At 47.1% G+C, this 24,059-nt stretch overlaps 1 protein-coding gene and 1 long non-coding RNA gene across 3 annotated transcripts in view; one reads left to right on the top strand and one right to left on the bottom strand.

The window, feature by feature from the left end:
* PMEPA1 (prostate transmembrane protein, androgen induced 1) overlaps window positions 1-24,059 on the bottom strand; it is a 263,958-nt gene that overhangs the window by 47,194 nt on the left and 192,705 nt on the right. The gene's annotated exons all lie outside the window — the stretch shown is intronic.
* Window positions 7,184-20,336, top strand: LOC135282237 (uncharacterized). The gene is made up of 5 exons (XR_010348516.1): window positions 7,184-8,780; window positions 9,311-9,498; window positions 15,939-16,161; window positions 16,745-16,852; window positions 19,365-20,336. It is a non-coding gene; the product is annotated as an uncharacterized LOC135282237 (long non-coding RNA).

Genomic DNA, 24,059 nt, shown 5'->3' with positions numbered 1-24,059 from the left:
CGCGCCGCCCGAGCGGGGCCGCGCCGAGCCCCGGCGCTGCCGGCCCTGCCGCGGCACCGCCAGCGCTTCCTGCCCCGGGCGGGAACCGGCTCCGCCGCCCGTGCGCGCAGCAGGCAGGCACATATGGCACCGGCTCGGCGGGGTGTCGAGCGGTGACCGTGCCCAGCCGGACGGACAGCCGGACAGCCGGGGCTGTGCCTGCACCGGCCGGGCTGGACAGACGGACAGGGCTCAGGACAGACAGGCAGGGTTTGTCTGCATCCACCGGGCAGGACAGACAGACGGACAGGCAGGGTTTGAATCCAGACGGACAGACGGACAGGGCTGGACCATGGAGTCCCCCATTCCCTGCGCAGGCCGAGCCTGCCTGGTCCGTGCCCTTAAACTCGGCTTTCCTTTAGGCTCGGCTCATTTCGCTGCTCCCGGTGCCTCCGGTGGCACCGCGGTGTGACAGCCGGTGTGCCGTGCCGGGCCGTGCCGGGCCGGGCCGGGCCGTGCCGTGCCGTGCCGTGCCGTGCCGTGCCGTGCCGGGCTCCCTCCGGAGCGGTGCCCGCAGCCCCCGGGCTCGCTCGGGGCACGGCTGGCACCGCCACATGGGAACCCCGAGGTTCCCTCCCAGGGTGGAACAAACAAACGGCAGGGCTGGGAAACGGGGAGGATCCCGCGGCACAACGCGCCCATAAATGTCTTTTCCATAAGTCTGTTTACTCAGCTGCTGAAATGATTTCGGCTGAGCGATCAGTCTGACATGCTAAAACCAAGCCATCCATTCTCTTCTGCGACGGTCCAAAATCCTACATCTGGTACTTTATCTGCAGTCTATTTCCCCCCTTGTGTTCCAAAGAGCGTTTCTGCACTATGTGATCCCCAGATGCACTCCATCATCACAGTTTGGGCTCAGAGGTGAATCACAGATATTAAAAGTGGTTGTTTCAGTCCCACTCTGCTGCAGAGAGCTGAAGCCTCCCTCACAAAGAGACAAAACTGATAATTTGAGAGCCTGCTTTTCAAAGAGAACCAAGAGAAAGTGTTTCAATTTCAGATGAGGAGACCCTTAAAATGTACATTTGACCTCCTGTATGCCTTGGAGTGTTGCAGCCCCAAACCCAACATGCTGTTTCTGGGGATGAGGCTCTCTGGGGGTCCTCTGGTTCCTAAAACCAGGAAAAATAGAGGCCTTGAAGACTTTGTGTGACGATCATCATCATCCTCAGTGATTCCCTGAGCCTGAAACTGTCTGTACATTGTATATTGTACATCCAGGTGATGTACAATAAAACAACAGGATGTTTATAAAATGTCACTCCCTGCCCATTACCAATAATCTCCAGTTTTACTGGAACATTTTAAAAAGCCAAATTTTTTGCCCTTCTTTCTCAAATCATGTGGAGTCTTGCCTAAGCCTGGTACTGTTTGGCACAAAGAGAACTTACAGGCACATCTAATTAAATCGTATGAATCAGGGATATTGAATTGTTGAAGGGGGTTTTTTTTGTTGTTGTTATTGCAGTTTTGGATTTCTAATGATTCCGATAATCTACGAAATTATAAATTCTAAGGTTTAAAAGAAAACACAAAAAAGACACCATTTTGGGGCTCCAGGGAGCATGTGTGAATCTGATTTTCCAAATGAAAAGAGTTATAACATCAGTTAAAACCTAAAGGCTTCACTTTCTCAAATCTTTTATACTAGATTTTATACAGCTAATACATCGCCAATGTTTCCAAGGAAACCAATATGCCCTGTTCTCTCTGAAACAAATCTCACTATTAAAACAATTAAAAACTTAATCTGCGTTCTCCTCCCTCCCTCTCCCTCTCTGCTTTTAGTATTATCACATGCATTTTAATTAAAAACATGAGTGCAATAAATTTTTTACACATACGTAGGCCACAGCGTAAATTACCTAAAGGAACCTTGGCTCCAGAGCGTAATAATCGGGAACGAAATATATCACAACAATTGAGCAAAGCCCAATTAACAGGAGCCCTGACGAATCAATTACAGCCCCGGCTCATCTCTGAAGGCTGCCAGCTGTAAAATTCAGCCTGGCTGTGGAAGCACAGGTTCAGGTGTTGGGTGTGGGTGCACAAACCCCTGAATCTCAGTGCTGGGGCAGTCCCGGCTGGAGGAAGCTCTGCTCCTGATTTTTGGGGCTCGGAGGGGACTCCTGTGGAAGATGTGTAAAGGTGGTGCTTAGGGACAGTTTAGTGGTGGCCTTGGCAGCACTGGGGGAATGGTTGGACTTGATGGCCTTAGAGGGCTTTTCCAGCATAATCCATTCTGTGATTCTATGGAATGAATGCAGTGGGAGCCCCAACACCTCCACCTGCAGCCGCTCACTGCACTGTGAGAGTGCCTGGAGAAAGAGGGGCTTGGAAATCCATCACTGACAGCGAGCTTAGAAAATCTGATGGGGATTTAGAGCAGCTGTCAGAGCACCTTCCTCCCAAGTTGGCCTGGCATGGATGGGTGACTTGTCCCCCTTCTTTTGAGGAAGTTCTGTGTTCTGCCAGGTTTCTTTGTGTGGGGTTTGGGGCGTGCAGGCCTGAGCTGACAGCCCAGGTCGGTGCTGGAGGCACCTTCCATGGGAGCCCATGGATAAGCTCTGCTGCACTGCCTGAAGCCTCTCCTGCTTTGTTTGTATTGACTTTGAGAGCACCGCTGCTGTCCCCAGGAGTTGGAAAACAAACGGGAACCCCCAGTGCCAAGGAGCTGAAAGGCTGCCTGCAAACACAGCTCGGGCCCGGTGCTCCGCGCGTTTCATCTGAAGAGGCATTAGGATCCAGCCGCGGGCTCGGGGCCTGCCTGCCGAGGAGAGGGAGCCGCGGGTCAAGAGGCTCCTGAAAAGAGGAAACAGGCTCCAGGGAGGAGAAGTGAACGGCTCTGGGAAGGCAGCAGACACGGCCCCGCTCTTTGTCTGCCCCGCATTGTGTTCGCGGCCCGGCTGCGGAGCTGGGGCCCGGCCCTCTGCTCCCCTCGTGTGCGCCACTGCCGCTGCCGTGACAAGAGCCCCGGCACGGAGGAAGGGAGCAGCGGCTCAGGGATGTTTCATGTGGATCCAAGAGCTAAATCTGGCCCTGCCGTGTGTGTTCCCCAGGGAGCAGAAGGGAAATGCAGCCAGAGCTGCTTCCTCCACCATTGTCTGAGCACTGGGACATCCTCCTGCCCGCGCCGCCCAGGGCAGGCGGCGGGGATGGGGTGTCTCAGAAGCTTCCAGTTTGCCTCACGCCTCTGCACTGGGCTGGACTGGGAAACTGGAGTGGGGCCCAGGCTCTGTCCTCCCTCCCTGGGATTCCCTCAGGCATTGGGTTGCCCAGAAGATTTAGGGAAATGAATCCTGCTCACTCCTTCACACACATCTTTTAGGGTACTGCGTGTTGCTGTGTGCTCTTTGCAAATGCAGTTTCCTGTGAAAAAAAATCCCAGCCTTGCTAACATCCCACATGTAATGTGATACATTCCCATTCATACACACTTCCCACCACTCCGACATGCTGCACTGTACAACCAGAGAGACAGAGAGTGTACGGCACGTCTGCACTCAGAAATACCAAATTCTTCTGGCGTGCAGGGGGTGACTTGGGGTTATTTGGGTGTGTTTTCCCCCTCCCCCCCCGCCCCATCCTTTTCCAGAAGAGTTTGGAAAATTACTTTCCACCATCTGCCCTGCCAGAGCTAGGAAATATTTGGAATACGTTCCATTCTCCTAATGAACGCGCAGCAGCAGGGGTGCTGCAAATGAGAGAGACAAAATCTTTCTAATGAACAACAAATGAACTAGAAATCACATCTACATAGCTTCAGCTTTTGTTGCCTATAGCTTTAGGGTGATTCATGGAGACAAAAATCAATGAATGTGCTGCAGACCCAGGTCTAGCACGGCGTGCAGAAGTCTTGTCGTGACCCAAGCCATATTTGTTTTGGATACAAATACAGACTCTCACTAGCTTCCTTTTCTTTTAATTGACAAAAAAGTAGGGGAAGAATTTAAGTATGGTTCCTACAACTCTTGTTAACGCTCTTCGGAACGTGTTGAATTTATAGGATACCATCAAATGCATATTAGTATTCATGACACAAATCACATTGCTTCCAACTGGTGTATAGAGCTGTATCATGCTCTTTTGTTAAAAAAATAATGTGCTCCAACAGAAGAAATCAGTGGTTCTTTCTCAGAGGAAAAGGGCCAAAAAGCTCTGCTTGATCCACGTTCTTCAGAGACTGGGGGTGGATGTTGCTGAGCATGGACAGGGGTGTACTTACAGATCCACCACAGCAGAAATTAAGGGCTTTTCTCAAGTATGTGCCATTATGAATATGCAATTAGCTTTAGGAGTTTTGCCTGCTGCCAGCCAGCTAGACATAAGCAAGTTTCCACCCAAGGCTTTTGGTGTCAGAAACTTGGACATATCAAGTGGAAACCTCAGGTCAAGGCTCAGATGCTGCACAAGGGACAGTGTGACCCATGCCAGCTGTCCTTAGCACAGGAGAAGTGTGAGGAATAAGGAATTCCTAGAGCTGCAACTGATCCCATCCTTAACAGCAAAACCTCTGATTGGATACTGGGACTTTTCTTCAAGCTTCCTCAGAGGCGGATTTATTTTCTTACACCAGACCACAAGCTCTAGCCCAGAATACTCAAGGAGTGACAAGTGCCAGCAGAGAACTCAGCTCCAAAGCTGAGGCATCTCTCAGCTCCTCCCTTAAAGGAAGAGCCATGGGAGCCCAGGGAATGCTTCCAGCCTGCACTGAAAGTCATCCCACTGGCCCTGGCAGGGCAAAAGCAGCATTGCCAAGCCAGCAGATGTGAGTGCTGGAACAGCTTTCTGCAAGTCTGGGCAGGGCAGCACAGAGAGCCCATCCCAGGGGATAAAAATTGGTGGCCAGGTAGGTGCTGCTGTAGAGGGACAGCAAAAGCTGCTCCCCTCTGCAATCTCTGCTCCTTCCTGGGCTGCAGGAACATTGGCATTGCACTGGCTCTCCTCTCTGCACCTGATCCTCTCACCTGCCTCTGTGCTGAGGTGCTGATTTTTTGGTGTGCCCTTATTTTCTAGGAGCCTGACTCTGCAATTCCTTCAAGCATTTAACCTGCAAAAAAAGTCAGCAGTTTCCCCAACAAGACCTTACATGACCAGGCCTCCTTATTTAACACCATCTTCCACACTCCCCTTCACCTTCCTTTCTCCCATTCCTTGCGGTTTCACCAGAAAGAGCCCTTGGATTCAGCACCTCAGACTCATTAAAGAGCCACTTGCTTTCCCCTTGTTCCTGGTCTCTCACATTAAAGCATGTATTAAAAGGGGGAAAAAATAGGAAAAAAAAAAAAAGAGAAACAGAACGTTCCTACAAAAAAGCAATTTCTTGGCTGGCCATTTTTTTTAAACTCCCCTCAATATGGCAGGAGATATTTATGTCTGAACAAATCCTTCTCCCTCCCAATCAATCCAGCTTCCCTTGCTTCTGCAGTGCAGTCACACTGTTTCTATCAGTCTGTTACTGTGAAAATTAATGTGACAACACAAAACGCAGCAGAGTGACTAAAGGTGTGTGAAATAGTCCTGGAGAAACACAAAGTGACTTCAAATGCAAGGTATTTCCTCCTTCCCCTTTCTCCCATCCTACAAGCTGCTGCAGTTCTGAAAATGGGACGGTTTTCAAAGAGACTATATTTGCAGAGCAAAGATGGATGCTATTTTTATTGCAAATTAGCAGATTTTTTAGCAGATCCAACCTCATTTGCAAGTGAAAGTGACTCTACTTACCATGCAGATATAGGTCTTATGTTGGAAACTCATGGAAATTCATGTTTTGAACATACTTAGAGAAGAAAAAAATAGCCCCTGCCTTTATTTCTGGCTGTGGCTTGCTCCAGTGAAGCAACACCAGTGGGGCAGCACGTCTTGGCTGAGCTACTACATTCTGTGAGCAAGTGGGAATGAACCTGAAACAGTTTTTAGCTGTGCTCTGTGAACTTCTGGGGGTGGGGACTTCGAGGAGTCCACAGAGAAATGAGAAAAGGTATTCAGCTGTTAGAGAGAGAAATTTTCTATCCAGGGATCTACAATTCCCTTGGAAAGTTTTGAATAGTCTGCATATATATATATATATGTATGTATGTATTTATTTATTTATTTATATATTTATATATGCCCAGCTGGGATTGTCCATGGTCTGCACTGATGTGAAAAACTACAATTACAATGTAGTAAACAGTAACAGGAAAAAACAATCAGTTAACAGTTAGTCCTGCAAAAAATGCCCTTTCAGAATGCCAAAACTTTTCATAAATTGGGGAAAAAAAATCTGGTGAGTCATTTAAGCCAAGAAAAACAGTGGAAAAAATAGGGAAATAAAGCACTGCATTTAAGTGCACTGAATCCAAAGATTTTCAGTGAGTTTTAATTCTAAATGGGATTTTTCAATTAGAAGTTAGCCTACAACTTGAGAAAGGTAAGTAAAAGGTTAAACAACTCCCAAATAAACCAGGAGAAAAAGTCATTACATCCCAGATGATGCCAGTTGTGTCAGGTCCAAATCCACATCACAAAAATTACCAAGAAAAAAAATTGGGGGAGTGAGAGAAAAAAAACTGTGCACACCTTTCAAACCCTCACCCACCATTGGGGCTGGATTCCCAGAAGTGCAGTTTGGATTTGGTTACAGCCCCACCATGAAAATGCATTAAGATTAAATTAAAAGTTATAAAAACCTTCATTTTAATATGGGCATTGCAAGAAGAAAGTGAAAAACAGAACAGCAGGCAGGACAAGCAGAGAGCTCCCATTTCAAGAAGTGATTTGAAGAGAGCAATTCCTACCTGCCACATTTGCACATGCATTCCTTCAAGCCGAGCTGTGCAGCAGGTGTGAACCTGCTTGTGCCTCTCCTGATGGGGGGAAGCAGCCGTGCAGGTATCCAGGGATGGAACAAATCCTTCTGGCAGATGCCAGCTTTGCACTGCTCTGCTCTACATGGAAAAGCAGCAGGTGAGTGTCAGCCCTGCTGCTGAGCTGCAGCCTGATGGGCTCAGCTCTTTTTTGGGGATACAGCTCCCTTTTTTTCCATCATGGCCATTAAAACACATTCCTGAGCACTGCTGCTGTGGGCTTCAGTGAGGTTATTTTCACCACAAGTGAGTTCAAAGTCAGAGGTAAAATATGTTAAAACCACCAAAATTCATCCTACAAAAAGACTCAAATATTTAAAGCTGAAGTTGTAAAAAGGAAACAAAGAAAAAGGTCTCAGGGCCAGCGTCCCAAAGCTCCTCTGTGAATACACATTTCACACAGGTATTTTAATGGTCCATATACCTGTGCCAGACACTCATTCCCCCTGGGCTGAGGACACCCTTGCACTGGAATCCTGCTGGTTGCACTTTAACCAACACAGGCTACAACAGAAATTACATCTTGAAAACTGAAAAATGCATTTCACAGTTCTTACAATCCTTATTTTCCTTAAGCTAGGTACAGGGGATATATTCCCTTACTCCTGACAAAAAGATCAGGGTATTTTTTGTGAGCACGAGGCAGCTGATCATTTGTAGCAGGCATGAATTATTGCAGTGTCTCCATCCAAACAAGTGAACATCTGTATCCCATTTTCACTGGCACCACGAGATACCTGGCGCAGCCCCAAAAGGGAATGTTTAGCTACAAGGGTTTAAAATATGCATTAATTTGCTGTTGTGTTATCTTCTGGTATTCTCAGCTTTGGAAAAAAAACCCAAAAAACTTTATCAGTGAAGTCCTCCCACTGTCTATTTGCCTTGCTCTGGCCCAGAGTGAAATGAATTAAGTAAAACAGTTTTGAAAGCCTCATTAGTTTTCCCTCCTGAGGAGCAATGCTTATGGAAGCCAGTTGGAGCAGGACTCTGGGGAGGATGGGACATTTCATGGCCCTCCCTCTGCTGCTGCTTCTCTGCAGAGGGGGACTCAGTTTATTCAACCCTCCCAAGGACAGCATCACTGGAGAGTGATTTTCAACAATCCAAGGGTGGGGGGTCTATGGAAAGGAAGTCTGGAAGCTCTTTTAGTCCAGTGTTGCGTCCTTGGCTTTTGAAAATATGTTTTTGTTGAAAGCAAGGTGTGTTTTCCCAGCAGATCATTATCTACAGCCACAACCAACTGGTGTGAAACTCCAGGGCAGGAAAGCTCCTTTCTGTGGCTTTCAGCTCAGCCACGACCTTACATCCAGAATCTGCTTGGGATGAAAAAGCCTTCTGCTAATGAAATTATGTTTTTCTTAGTTGCTTAAATGTACCTGGTCCCACCTCTCTGCGATCCCACCTCAGACAGAAGCTCTTTTGGGGTGATCTCTATTTCACCATGACTGCCACTGGAGGCAAGGGGAGTGGGGATCACTCCAGCAGGGTCCTCACCTGCTGGCTCCAGTCTGTCCAGCTCAGAAACCATCCTTCACCTTCCACCCTACCCCAAGCTTCAAAGAAATCACAGATACCTCCTTTAAATCCTTTCTTAGCACTCCCTATTTCTGATTATTTCTGTTTAAAAGGGGGAAAAACACAGCCTCAGCACTAGTATGTGCTGTGACTGCTGCCTGTGCAACATTCCTCACATTTTATCTCATATTCCTTGGCTGTGTACTCCCATTTGTAGCTTTCCATCATGGCTATGGGGATGCCCATTTTCTTTGCCTTTGTACAACACTGAACAGCAGGGCTTTACTCCAAGCTGCTGGAGCTCTTAGGTGGTTACTACCAGTTGTACCACTACTGCTGTGGTCAGTCAGTGGCTGCACTACTGGGATGCCTCAGGTACCTTTTATATTTTTCAGGTTCTGTGCTGCTTTAGTGTGTGGGTCTGGGTTCACATCAGGGGATGGTGAGCTCTGTGCACAGAGCAGGGAGACAAAACAATTCCTGCTCCAGCTGGGCACCAAGGACAAATGATCCCAATCTCAGCCCAGGAGCACAAACCCCGTGGGCTGCAGAGAGAAAAACAAGGATGGGACTGCAGGGGCTGCAGTGGGGTTGGACACTGAACTGCAATGTGCACATGGAGCAGAGCTGAGCCCAGGGAGAGACCCCGGGAGCATCGTGCATTTTGGGACCATTTGGGTTCATCCTGGGTTCATTTTGGGACCATTTGGGTTCATCTTGGATTCATTTTGGGACCATTTGGGTTCACCTTGGGTTCATTTTGTGCCCATTTGGGTTCACCTTGGGTTCATTTTGGGACCATTTTGGTTCATCTTGGGTGCAGCCCTGGCTGGGCTCTGGTGCTGCCCAAGGTGGATCCATGGAGACCTCCTGATAAATCCCTAATTTATTCTTTAACTGTCTAGCTTCTGTTCTAGGCCAGCCTTCACAAGGCATCAGTGACTGCCTTTCTGCAGCCACCGAGTGCTCAGTCACCACGCTGTTTGCTAGAGGGACTCCTGAAATGGAAGCCACTGTCACCTCAGTACTCAGTGACACTTTCATTAACACCTTCTCGAATGTGACTCCTCTCCAGTTTAACTCCCTGGGACAGGTGAGCTGGGCAGACAGGGACATTTCCTCTGGTAGATTACAAATATTCTGGGTCACTTCTCTAATATTTTGCTGCACATGGAAGTCACTCAATCCTTCAGCAACATTGAGAGTGACAAAATGTGCTTGGCACGGGCTGCAGAGCAGGGTCCTGCTGAGGCAGCTGTTCCTGCACATTCCTGCTGGGTACCCCCTGTGCTGGCCACACAGGAGGACCTGCAGCAAACTCCTCCAAATGGGAAGATGAGAAAAGTCCTGGAGGAACAACCTGGCTGTTCTCCATAGCTGGGAAACTGAGGCACCCAAGGCAGAGGACTGCATCTAAGCCACAGATGGCCAGAGGGTTTCAGGCAAAGCTGGGCACCGAGTTTTGGTCCAAGCTATTTAGACCACACATCATGTCTGGTCACTAAAATGATGGCATTAATACTCTGCTTCAAACTCTGCTTGGCTCTGGAATAAGAGAATTAAAATGGTAGGAAAATTCCTGTTATTAAATGTCCATGGTGAAGCTGACCTGACAAATAAGAAACAAATTCACAAATATCAGCAAAGAGCATGTTGGGCTATAGAAATAAAAGAGGAAAGAAATAAACAAGGCCATGTCTCCATAGAAAAATAGAGTTACACCAGTACAGCTGTAACTGACCTGGAAAGTTCTCATCTCAGGGCAAGGAGGCCTTTTGGGCCATAGCTTCAGAAATCAGGTAATCTGCAAATAGTTTTGCTTTTAAGTGTCTTCACTCAGGAGAATATTAAAAAAAAAAAAAAACAAAACCAAACAAACTGTATAATTTAGAGTCACCCCTCACCTGATACTGAGTATTTTCATAGACAAAGCGAAAGCCTTGTCACAGCCCCTGTGCAAACAAACTCTCTGCACATTTTGGAGGATTCTCCGGGCAGGATCCTCTCCAGTGCTGCTCCCTGAGTGTTTACTGGTTGTTAACTGTGCTCCCTGACAGCCTCCAGTCTCGGAGAGCATCAAAGGGGAAGGAATGCCACTTGCCTAAACGTGATAGACTATTGCTGCAGGCAGGAGTAACTTGTGCTGTCAGTGTTCAATTAGCACCAAGTTAAACTAAATGTCTTGTGAATATTTCATAACGATCTGCCAGCATCGTATCTGAACTCTCTGGCTTTTACCAAGCCATTTCCCTTCCAAAGTGACATGATGTGGAATTAAAGAGGAGTGATGAGCCAATCTCGTTTGAGTATCTGCTCAAGAATTACGCTGTGTAACTAAAAAGTAGTAATAATTTTAAAAAAGCACGAAATACCGCAGCAACAACTGTCACCTAAAATTATCTTTTGATAATAAACTATCTTTGAACAAAGTGGGAGTTTACACACAGCTCTTTGTCTGACTGTAAATTTATTGCAGTTTTCCCATTCACTTTGCGAGTTGCAGGAGCTGATGTAAGCTTTTCTATTTCCCATTTGTTTTTCACACAAAGCCGAGGAGTTAAATGGGTTGGAATAGACCTTAAAAGCCAGGGCTAACTTTAACTGGAAGTGCTGAATCTGTGGCAAGCAGCAGGTGAGCTGCAGGAGCGAGCCAGCCTGGGCTGTGCTGCGTGCGAGAGGCAGCAGCTCCTCTGGGGGATCTGGGGCAGAAAAAACCCCACACAAATGCAAATAACTCGGTGCTGCAGAGCAGCCACTCTGCAGACACGCAAATCCCAGGCTGCAAAGTAGCTGTGGGATCTGTCTCACCTGCCTGGGCGTCCTGGGCACTGTCCCCAGGGAGCTGACAGCCTCACAGCAGGACTGGAGTATCCACTGAGCCCCGGCACTGCAGGAAAGCTGAGGAAGCAGAGGCAGCAAACCTCAGAGGTCACTGTGCTGATTGCTCAGTCCCCTCTGAAGGACAGAGGCTGCTCCAAAGAGGAGAGGTGCCACAGGGCACCAAGAGTTTTTCCAGCTGGGGCTGCCAGCAAGGAGATCAGTTGGTTCCAACACTAATGGAGCAAAGCCACCAATTCCCATCAGCTCATCCATCACAGCCCCAGATGATAAATGAGCCTGGGTTTGCACCAGCCTGGGCTGATGATGCTCTGCAAACACAGCCAAATTGTCCAGCTCTGCTTGCTGAGGAGATGGTCCCCCCAGCCCAGGAAGGGCAGGCTGAACTAGAAACTTCTGCAGTTCCATAGCAGTTCCTAGGCATGAGCAGAACAAGTGCTGAGACAGTTTTTAAGTTAACTCAGCAAGTAAAGAGCAATGGTGAGTCTGCAATAACCACAGGGACTGAACCATTTCCCTTGGCCAGTGCCACATGACCCATGGCTACTGTCACCCAGCGATGCTGCCTCTGGGTCTGGAGTCCCATCACCCCCAGATTTTACAGGAAAATAGTTACCACTTATTAGCTATCTGCCCATAAAGAAAAAAACATAAAAGTCACACCTCCTTTGGTAAGAAAAGCCACAAGGGAGCTATTCTACAGCACTGAATGCAATAGTGACCTGTTGCTGCAGCTGTATTGATGTAACAGATAAAACCTGCTCCTACAGGCAGGATCTGGGCTTTGCCACTTTCAGAATACATCATATATAAATGTATAGCAGCTCTTCCCGTTGGTGCCCAGTTTGCCCTCTCACTTTGCTGGCACAGCCCCTGCAGGAGCGTGGGATCCACGGTGCCATGGCAAGGGGAGCTGCTGCTGGCCCTGCAGAGCCACTGCTGTCCCACACAGCCCAGCTGAGACACAGCAGCCACAGCCCCCTGGCCCAGGGCCCTGCAGGCTGCACCCCCTGGCCCAGGTCTGCAGACACAGCCTGGCTCCATCACCACGGCACAGCTCTAGTGAAGGGTGCTACAGCAGAGAAACACACAAAAATACCCTGGAAAGGGGAGGGGAGATGGAGGGAGGAGGGCCAGGGAACTTCAGAGATACCACAAACACCTGGAGAGATAGACCCAGACCTGGGGCACAGAACCAGACACAGCTCTGTCCTCTCACTGCTGTTAAACCCTACACCAGGACATGCCAATTAATGCCCCTCCTTCCCAGATAATGAGGGAGCTGGCTGTGCTGCAGGGGGGGATTGGCTGGAAGCCCCATTCCCTCCTCTCCTCTCTCACCTGAGTGATCTGCATGCTGCCTGTGGGGGATGAAGCCCAGTGCAGTGATGTTTAAAGGCTCCCATAATTTGTTTAACAGACCTGAGGACCTACCAGCATTTAACTGCTGCAGACATCGATGTATTACAAGCAGCAAACCAAACCCAAGCGTGGCTGGGCTGGAATATTAATCCATCCCTTCAAGGGCAATGGAAACAGGGGAGATCCCACAGATCCCTGGGAAGGGGGGATTGGGCTGTGGACAGGCAGCCTCATTAACACCAAACACCCCAACCCTTCCCAGCCACAAACACTGACATTTACCCTCCCCAAAAGGCTGAACCAATGTCCTGATAGTGCTGCTGGCACCCTTCCAGCAGATGGTTTTGTACATAGACCTGTTGGGGTTTTTGACACAGTCGCTTGTCTGAGTGCCAATGTCTGAAAAATAACTCAGGAGGCCTTTTATGGCTCTAGATTTGAGGCTTTGGGGACTTTTTCCATTTTTTTCCTTGTTAGACCATCACAAAGAATGCAAATACTACTGAAGTCATGGAATAGATTTCCCTGATTGTGTGTTCAGCTGTACAGCAGTTGCCAGGGTAAATTCAAGGATGTGCTTTAAAATGCCAAAATATATTAGTAACACTTGTCTATGAAAATAATGATTATAGGAAAGGGATTTATTTGTAAACCTTACAGAGAAAACACAATTCATCCCATATTTTGCTGTGGAAAAGTCCCACATGAATTGGACCTTCAGCTGGTGAGCTGAAAATTGCAGGAGCTGGAAAAACTCCAGGGGCTGGAACACTCCCAGTGTCACCAGAGCATTTCCGACCCACCCAGTCCCACTGGCTTTTAGCAGGTTGTTAGAAATAATCAGAAGGCTGTAAAAACAATATTTCTGCCTTGATTAACGTGATGTTCCAGTCTGCTGTTGGGTTTTGTCCTTGATAATCAGAGGGCAGAGGCAGATGCTGAGTGTGCAATCACCAACCACCAGCCTGTGTCAGCCCCCAGCACAGACAGAGGGGAACAAAAAAGGAAAGGGATCCAAGGGGAGAGTCACAGGAGAAATAATGATACCACTAGAAGAGGGAGCAGCACATGTAACTCCTGTGAACGAGGGGCCCTGGCAGGACAGGAGTGAAGGAGGACTTTGCTGTTTGCACTCTGTCAGGGGTGCTCATCCTTTCAGTGTGACACTCACTGAATTAAGGCCCTCAAAGGCTCAGCCTGAGCCATGGCACGGACACAGCAAAGGTGCCACAGCACCCACGGGGACACAAAGGGATTCCCAGGACTCCCCTGGCCCAGGCAACACCCCTGAGCTTGGGCTGCCCTTGGGCTCCAGAGGGGACTGGATCAGCTCCTGGCCCTCTGCACAGGAGCTCTGTGTCCCTGGTGTCCCTCAGCCACTGCAGGGTCCTACAGCAAACCCAGCTTTTCCTGCCAAACCCACGGCTCCCTCTGGAGCAGGCACTGCCAGCAGGGTGAGGTGGGCACCCCTGCCTCTCCTTGCAGAGCTCTGTGGTTGGAACCCATGAAAAATCCCATTTTTTTTTTAATAGTTCACCTGGTACCTCCAGGTTTCTGTGAGATATTTTATTGCATTAGTGTTGTCAAATGGTGACATTTCTGAGTGTAAGTCATAGGGTTGTTGTTAATGCCAATTTAATGGTGCTAAAATGATTAAATATGGCAGGCTTTTAAATAATGAGGTACATAAAAGGTGTTAATAACCTCTTAAGTGCTTTAATAATATTCTGTGCTATCATAAAATGTTAGTAATTGGACCTCTTAACTTTCATCTGCCATAAAGTAATGAAAGAAAAAAATCTCAACAGAGGCGCTGAATGGCTGAAGATTTTGCTTAAATAAAAGAAAAAAATTGAACAATGGTAAAACTGAGCCCTATTTGTTAAAAAAAAAAAGAAAGAAAGAAAAAAGAAAAAGAAAAAAAAGAGAAAGAATTAACTGGAAAGCCCAGCGGAACATGCATTTTAATATAATGCAAATTCTTAGCATTTCCTAAAAATGTGTTTGGTGTAAGGTACTGCAAGAACAAAGGATCCCAATGAAGGCTCAGTGCTAAACCCAACATCCAAGGAGCTGCTGAGTCTGACGTGAAACAAACCTGTGTGTCACCTGTGGAGTTGGAAACAGCAGCTTTCTGTGCAGAGGATCACAGAATCTCCTGGTAACAGAGCTGAGCTCAGCCTGGGCTGCTCTGGCAGCTGAGCAGAGCTTCTCACACAGGTTAAAACCAGCAGATCTGCTCCTGGGAAAGCTCCTCCGGGACAGGCAGGGCTGCAAACCCCAGAATTTCAGAGAAAGTGCAAGTGATAAGGGCTGAAGGATCCTCCAGTGCCCCCACAGGTGATGAACTCTCAGTGCTGAGCAGCACCCACTGAAGCACGAAACTGGATTGACTGCATGTGGAACAGCCAAATGTAATTAAAATTCTAAACAGGGAGGCCAAATAGGAATATCTAAATAAAATTTGGACAGGATCCTGGGTAAGCAGCAGCTTCAACAGAAGAGGCCAGAGGTCTGTAAAATCCCTACTGCTTGAACCCCATCCAGCGAGGAGCTGGAGGAGCTGCAGCCCTGTCCATAAAATGTGCTGACACTGGGCTGGTGTTCCCTTAAAAGGCTCCCCAGGATAATGTCCAGGGATGTTCCTTAGGTGCCCTCCTCCCAAACAGCAATCCAACCCAATCAAATTATCGTGAGAAACCTGCATCAGCAAAATAACTTTCATTAATGGATATTTGCAGGTTCCTGGCTCAGTGGCTCTCAGGGAAGCCTTTTAAGGTCTCTGCAGCTGCTGCTGGATGTGCTTTGCTTTTCTTTATTGCCTGTTAACATGTGCACCCAGTTCTTTTAAAGAACAGGTGCTTTGAACCGACTCTAAATAAAAGGAAATCAGAATTTTGGAGCTAGCCATGTAGGAGTGGTGTGGCAGAGCCCTTTTGAGCCATGAATCCCACCCCTGTGAAACACGGGGCACTGTGATTTTCCCCAGCCTCTATTTATAACATTTCGTCACACAGCAGGGAGGGGGCACAGGCCCACGTGAGCCAGGCAACCAATGCTCAGCAGGAACAACAATAGTGAGCAACAGAAGCCAAGAGTTTGCCCATAGGCATTGAAAAATTATAACGAGCAAATCGATTTTGAGTAGTCTAAATTTGCTTGGAGATAAATCAGGAGGCGAACAAATGCTCTATCTAAGAGAGAAATGATTCACCAAGTACAGTGTTCCTGGAGCCACAGAGAATATTCTTGGCTGCTCTGAAAGCTGGCTATTTATTTATTTATTTATTTATTTATTTCTCAGACAAGACCATTATTATTTTCTTGTTACAGATCTAGTGCTGATCCCACTGCAGTCAATGACAAACTCTCCATTGGTTTCAATGAAGGACATGGTCTCTTAAAAGCAATTTTTCATCAATACCTAAAGTACTTCCTAGACTCTCATACTTGAGGGTGAGTCCCTGCTCCTCACTCATCAGCACCTCTCCCCAGCACAGCTGCAATTTGCAGAGTCCCTCCATGTCCCACTGCAGGCCCCAGCATCCCAGAATAGGTTTGTATTTCTTCTTAGAGAGATGCTCTCTGCTTCACTTGATGTGCCCATTACTTGAAAACTGTCTCTCATTTTTGTCCATTAGCTAAATTCTGGATGAGCTTATTATTCTGCTTTGGTTTGTAACAATCCCACTGGATCCATCTCTATGCTTATTAGGATTTTAGAAATGCAATCTAATTTGTGCTAAAGCATACAAATTCGGCTCCCCTATGATCTATGCTGCTCGACACCCCACTCCTCTGTCTGCAGCCCAGCTCTGATCCCTGCACAGCAGCGGAAGGAGCAGTGGTGGGGTACAGACCAAGCAGGGACCCCCATGAGAGAATTCCTGAGCTCTGGTGAGCCCCAAGGACCAGAAGTGAAACCAATTGGTTTCTAGGTAGCTCTGTAAAATTCCTTTTCAACTCCCCATGAAATACTCATTTCTTCAGCTTGACTGGAAATCATCAAGCTCCTTTGGGTGGCCCTGAGAGCAATCTATTTTGAACAAAGTTCCTGGAATCAAAACATGGGCAAAGCCAAAGAGATGCTCATGTGCTTTTTACACTCATTCTCTTGTGGTTTTTTTGTCTCACACCAGTTCAGACTGCAGCCAGTGCAAGTCCCAGCTCTGCTCTGAGCACATCTTCACCAGCACAGAGAAACAGAGCCAAACAGCTGGCAGGGCCTGGTTGGTGGTGTTGATTGGGTAAGTTAATTAAGAGCAGAAGTTACTTTGAGCTAGGATAGGTTAAAAAAAAATACACAGAGCAAGTGTTTCGTTTTGTGATTTGATAGCTTTGGTTTCTGGAGAAACATTTCCAGCCATTGCTCTGAGCTTCAGTGGCTGCAGCACAGCACAGACACGGCACAGGCACTTCCAGTTTCTTCCTGATTTCCCTGAGAAGTCCCTCATGCCACCCCAATACCAGAAAACAGTCACCTCCTCTGGTTCCCCACCTGAGCTTTGTCCCATTTGAGCAGGGATCATTCTCACCCCACCAGAGAAGAGCCAGGACAGGGGACACGGTGATGCCACCACGAGGAAAAAGCTTTTTCTCCCTTCATTAGGTCAGAGGCCAGAGTGGGCTCTGCAGTGGGCAAGGAGAGCAGAGGGATGGCCACCAGCAGCTGCTGGGACACTCCTGGAGCCACAAGAGCCACCATGGCAGGTCAGTGGCACTGCCACGATGACAGGGCCACCCTGGCCACCAGCTTGGGCAGCCTGGGCTCTTCTCCTCAAGGCTGAGTAACAAATACTTGGTTTCTCCAAACTCCCTACTAACTTCAACATGCCTTGTCCTCCTAAAGACTCTCTGAGTACCATTTAGTGCTTAATAAATGCTCTGCCTCGTGAAAAAGAAGGAGATAAAATCAATAAAGTGCCTGAAAAGTTGCTTTGTACCGTCTCACATGCATATTTAGAAACCCTCTCTTCCCTGCCACTCACCTCATGGATCTATTCTTGGAGGATAAAAACTGGGATATACTTTGCAGCCAAAAGTAAAGTCATAAAGAAGTTTGCTCACGTTCCTCGACACATGAGATATAGAGTTAATTAAAAATTGTTCTCTGTACAACAGGTTTGTTTCACTGGAAAATGTCACTGATGTAAGGCTGTTCTACTCTTGTTGCCAACTACATTGAATTGACTCCATTATAAGCTTACTCCTCCCCCCTCCCCATTACTTTTCTTCCAATAATAAACCAGAGAGGTCTTAGAGCCCACTTTTTTATTGGAAAAAGTGCATTAGGATTAGCTGGGTTGGAGCAGTCATTTTATGCCCCTCCAGTCCCTGTTTATCTGTGGCTCTACAGAAGCAGCAAATACTTGCTCCAGTCCTGCACAGTATAAATGAGATTTTTGATCCTACAGGCATGGTGCTGTTAAAAGATTTTTAATTAGATAAATACATTTTATAAAAAGATTTTGCAGAATAGTTGCCTCTAGCAACTGTAACAATCTTGAAGCTTCATCTTCTAAAAGGAAAGAAAACTCTTGCAGGAGGCTGGTTGTGTTATATAAAAATGAAAGATGGTATTACAGAATTAATAGGAAGGGGCCAATGGAAATGCAGTCCCACTCCTGGAAACGGGAGTTTGTTTCATGACTGACTTCAAACAGCACATGGATTTGTGCTGTGATTTTTCCAGCCAGATTGCCAAGTGTCAGCCCTGGGCTGGAGGAGTGGCTGGGCCAGGCTGGAGGGAGATGTTTCCACAGCTGGGCTCTCCCTGGCTGTGCCCTCTGCTTCCCCAGCTCCGGCCAGCCTCACCAGAGCGTGCCACCAGAGCCCCCTTTGCAGCACAGAGCTTGCTGTCCCTGCCTGCAGCCATCCTGGAGTGTCCTTCAGCTCGGGGAACGCTCTGCTGCTGTCCCTGCCTGCCTGAGGATGGACAACAAGGGGCATCCCCAGGGCGCCAAGCACAGACAGGAGGGGATGCCAGCCCTCCTGATCCCGCCAGCTCTCAGGCCTCAGAAGGAGCAAGGACAAGTGCAGACGTGTGCCCAGGTCGTGCCAAGGTGCCAGGAACTGCTCCCCTGCCCTTCTCCATCCAGCTCAGCCGTGGCTCTGAGCTGCCCCAGAGGCCTCCTGCTCCCGTGGGGCAGGGACTGCACAGGACTCTCCCTCTCCCCCTTCCACATCCCAGTGAGTGAAGCTCACAATATGCTGTCAAGGTGGGGAGTTTTATCCCTGCACACTCAGTGCAGGATAGCAGCTGGAGTGGGAACTTTTCCATGCTCACCCCCATAGTCAGTATATTTAGCCCTGACCTAGAAAGACCATCCTTTCTAGGGCTGAGTTGTGATTCAGACAGTCTGCTTGCTGAGCAGAGACTGCCAACTGTGCCGAATCATAGCTGATTAGAGGTGGGAGAGAGCCTGAAAAACAATACACCCAGGCAAACGCAGTGGGTTTGGAGCATTTCATGGAAATTATATTTAACACCATTCTGGTGACTTAAAGAAAAGTTAAAACAAACAACCCTCGCACCTTCTAAAATAACCCTACCTGTCTCTGGTGGGAGAGGAGAGACTGGCAAAGGGTTGCTATTTTAAATCACAGTGGAATGGGGTAAAGAAAGAATATACATGTAGGTAGATCCATACATAGGTGTAGATACATGCACACACATCTGCAGATGAAGCAGGGGACTCATTGTCTGAGAAAGAAAGGGTGGACAGAGAAGCAGATTTTTTTTTTTTTTTTGCATTTTAGGGGAAATTCTACCTTGAAGCAAAACAAATTCAATTGTGTCTAAGAGGAAACAAGAACAAAAGAGAAAAAACAACATGAGAAGATGTCTGGAGACATCGTGCTCGTACAGAAATGTCTGCTGGCAGGTCAAAAAGTGTCCCATCAGCCCAGCGTGGGACTGGAGCTTGTATCCCACAGGCAATTATCCCCTGCCTGCAGACACTCTCAGGCCATCCCTGGGATTTGGAGGAGAAATCTTATCTGCTGGCCTGTGAGAAAGCAGAAGGAGGCACACGTTGTACTCACACACCAGTAAAACAAGCAGGGAGTTAAACTGGAAAACACTGCACAGCCCAGCCTGGAGACAGCAGAACAGGAGACTAAACACAACAGTTTAACAAATAATTACAGGTTCTTTATACAGCCTAGAATTTGTAATCCACCTTCATCCACTTCTCTTTGCACAGTTTAGAATCACAATGCCAAAGGGATCACAGGGAATCATGAAATAATGTCCTGCATTTGAGTGCAGAGCAGACAGTCTCGGATGGTTTTAGATACTCTTTTCATGAAACATTTACCATGTGGCACCCAAGTGTTCCCTCCATTGTACCTTGGCAAACACAGTGGACACGCTGGTACAGGCACTCACACAGACAGGATGTTTGCAGACATTAAAAGTGATGAGGGAAAAAAACCAACCCAAAACCCTGACCTGGATAAGTTCTCCTCGATTTAAATTCAGGAAAGTGTGGGCATTGAATATTATCTCCATAGTAAATTTGCCACACCATAAAACAGAGTGGGGAATCAAGAAGGAATATCTTGCATTTCAACAAACGCTGGGTCTCTGAGGACCCCCTCCATCCCTTGGTATGTAGGAGTACAATTTATCATCTGTATTTTTCATCTTAACTGCATGAAGAAGAGGGTATTATGGCAGTGGTGCTGGACTGATGTTTGGGGGACTGTGAATCCATTACCTGCAACAGACTCCCTGACTCCTCAGTAAGCCCCAGCTGCTTGGTTTCCCATCTGCATTTCCATTTCAGAGAAACTTTAAATGACTGTCAAAAATATTTGAGGAGTCAAAAAGCAAACAGAAATAAAACATACTGTTTGACTATAAATAAAAAGGGGATTTTGTATTTTAAGTGGGTTTTAAACACTTATAAATAATTCTGGTAGAAATTGCAAACTGGCAGCTTGCTTAAAAACACCTTCAAAACCATTTCACCTTTTTAATATTTTTTCCCTTACACAATTATTTTGTTAAATTGACACTGGTTTGGGAAATACTGCAGTATTGCCTACTCTGCATTTTTTGCCCCCATAAATGACCAACAGTAGAGGCTCAGGTCTAATAATGAAGATTCTTTTTACAAAGTATGTAACAAAGGCTTTACTTTCAGCACCAGCTGAAATCGTTTGGTTTTTAGCGAGTTAAACACAATTAAGGAACTGCCAAGTGTTTTTCTGGGGGAGTCTGGAGTCAAGCACGAGCGAGCACTTGGGCTGAGTGGGGTGAGCATGGTGAAAAGTGAAAATAAAGCATGAATAAACAGAAAACAAGCATGGCACATGGAGATTGTGCGCTTTGCTGCTAGAGTATTTCTAAGGTGTGTTTTGTATGTTTGAAAAAATCCTGTTATTCAGGAGCCTGGAATTGCTCTTCCATCCCCACTGCTGATGAATAGCAGAGGCACAGCATGCAGCCCTTTATTCCGAGGGAACCTTAATCACTCCCCTCCCGAAACTGCTGCTCCATTTGACTGACAGAATTAGAAGCAATCCACATATTGGAGGGGAAAAAAAAGAAAGGCAAACCCATTTGGTTGTCAGACTGTGGGTACATACACAAAGCTTTTAGCACAAAAAAAAAAAAAAAGAAAGAAAGAAGAAAAAAGAAGAGAAAGTTGTTGCCCTCCTAAATGACATCTATATTAATGACATGAATGACAGGCTTAAGGGGAAAATTATAAATCTTTCTTTCCAGCTTTTCTTTTATTGCCCAACCATATATTTCATCTTTCCAGGGAGCAGGGCCATTAAGCCCAGAGCTGAGAGACGTGAGAGCTGCTGGGAAGCTGCAGCCAGGCCTGGAGCAAGAGCAGCTCTGGGTCTCTGTGCCCCAGGTGAGAGCAGGGAGCACCAGCCTAAGGCAGGGCAGCATCCCTGCATGGCAGGGGAGAGCACAGGCACCCAGCAGGGCTGGGCCAGGGATCCCAGGAGCCCTGGAACTCCATCATTTGGGACTCCCCACTCCTCCACACCCTGTTTCACAGGGGATAAGCAGAGAGGATGCTCTGTCCCTGTTTTTATGGCAGAACAACTCTCTGGGGCTGCAGCTGCCAGCAGCAGCACGCAGGGTGACCCCAAAGCCCCCAGGGATGTTCTCTGTGCTGGCAGCAGTAGCTTTTCTGTCTCTGTGAAGGAGCTTTGGACTCCTGATGGAAAGAAGAATGTTGGCTCTCCTTTCCCATGCCATACACGAGGCTGCCTCTGTCTCCAGAGTAGCCACAGATTTCTGCATTCTGCTTTGTTCATTTTCCTGTGCAGTCTCCAGGGAAAACAAGAGGAAGACAAAGAAACCCCAGTGCCTTGTGTGATCACAGACACAGATGTAATCATCTTCAGTTAAAAAGAATTCCTTTAAATGTCCCTAGAGCAAGTTCCATTTTCCCTGGAGGTGATACATAACTAATAAAACTGATAGACCCCCTCTGCAGCTGGGTGTTTGTGTGTATATTCATTTACACATACACGTATTAATTTTCGCTTTTCCATGGGAGCCTCCTGTGAAAGATCATTATGGCCATGTGGAACTGCCTGTGCTCAGACACTCTGCAAAGATACTTCCTTGGGTTTTATTGTCTGTGACCACTGTACTTATATTTTATAGCAGCCTAATTACTGACAATCCCCTTTAAATGCTGACATGCAGTGCTAAGTTATTCTGCAGGTGAATGAGTAGATGTAACATTTCTCTGTGTTCTCTAAAATTGTGTAGTACTATTAACTGGATTTGTCAACAGCAGGGCTGTCTGGAGAAATTATTCCATTTAAACAAGGTCCTTGATTTCCCATCACCAGTAGCACTGAATCCACAGTGTCTGGGGAATGGTTATGTCATGGAGGAAGTGGAGGACTAAAAAATTAAATGGCTTTGTTTGAAACCTCTCACACTGCTCAGTTTATAACAATAAAAGGCAATGATGGTTCCTTAAAAATCAATTGAGGGGATAGAATTAAGAAAGAAAAAATTAATAATCCAGGTGAGGCTAAGTCTGGCTCTCTGGCTCTACCTGTGCTACACAGCCCTAACAGACACAGTCCCAATCTTTTTCCTAGCACTGCTACCATAGATAATAAAACTAATTTAATTTTCTGTCACTCTTTTCATTTTAATGGACACCCAGAGATTTCACAGCCCTAGGAGAACAGTGCACAAAACCACTTCTTTTCTGGAACCAAGAGACACGGGAGAAGAAAGATCTTGTGTGGAAATGCCAGAAGAAACATTGTCATGAAAAACAGGCTTTAAATATTGAAAACATATAAAGGACAACATGCAGCACAGGAGAAACAGGCTGAATAAAACATGCTGCTATTAAAGCCCTGGAGCTCAGTCCTGGAGGGATTTGCAATTTCCCAGCACAGGCTGTGATTTTTCAGGGATGCTGAGTGCCACTGGAAGGGCTGCAGAGCAGTCCCCGTGCTGTGACAGGTAGCGGCTCCCTCCCAGGCTCAGTCTGGCACATTAAAACCCAACAGGATCTTTCTTTTTTCAGCTCGGTGCCTCGGAGGCTCTCACACGTTCCCTTACCCCCTGCTCATCCCACCCCGGCGATAAGCGCAGTATAAATAGCTACCAGTAGATGACAGATAGAACATGGACATGACAACAGTGTCCTCCCCCTGCTCCCACAGCCGGCACAGCAATTTCTGTCGTGTTCCACTCCTTCCTGGGACTGTGGGAGCACAGTGGTGCTGGCAGGAGTCGAGCTGACTCCAGGCAAACTCCTCAAGCTGTCCCCGAAACCCCATCCGAGGTGAACGTGCAGGTGAATATTTAGCTGAGCAAAGTAATAACCTCAGGGTTAATGAGGACTTGGCATAATTTAAGAGATGGTCATAACTAGGAATCTATGCCATTTGTTCAGCTCCCACTTTGGCTCTTTTTTTCCCTAAACCTCTGCAGCACTGTTATCCAGCTCAGGGATAATGGAGGGGATTAAAAATCAGCTCCTCATCTCTTGCTAATTCTGCTTGCTTCACTGTCCTATATCCAAAGCAACAAAATAGGGGCAGGATGTCCAGCTTTGGGAATCATCATTGGGTTTGACTGGCAAGAGGCCAGGGAAGAGCAGAAAGGAGTGATAAGAGATGTGGAAAATATGACCTGTAAGGAAAGGTTGTAGGAATTGGGTTTGTTTAGTCTAGAGAAGAAAAGAACGAGGAAAGATTTGATAAGAGGAAAGATATGACAAAAGTATTCCAAAATGCAGAAGTTTGTTATGAAGAGAACAACACTCTTCTTGTTCCTTTAGAAATCACCTTATTTGCAGCAAAGACTGGGGCTGAGGCATTAGGAAAATGTCTTTCCTACCTGCAGGAGCAGGGAAATCCTGGGCAGGCAGTTCTGCACTGGGGTTATTGAGGTTATTCAGAGCAGGTGATTGAGGCACGTTCCTCTGACAGGCTCGTCCTGGACAC

The sequence above is a fragment of the Passer domesticus genome, chromosome 16 (assembly GCF_036417665.1).
Source record: "Passer domesticus isolate bPasDom1 chromosome 16, bPasDom1.hap1, whole genome shotgun sequence".
Classification (NCBI taxonomy): Eukaryota; Metazoa; Chordata; class Aves; order Passeriformes; family Passeridae; genus Passer; species Passer domesticus.
Note: the sequence above shows the minus strand (reverse complement) of the source record. Positions and strands in the feature narration are given on the sequence as shown.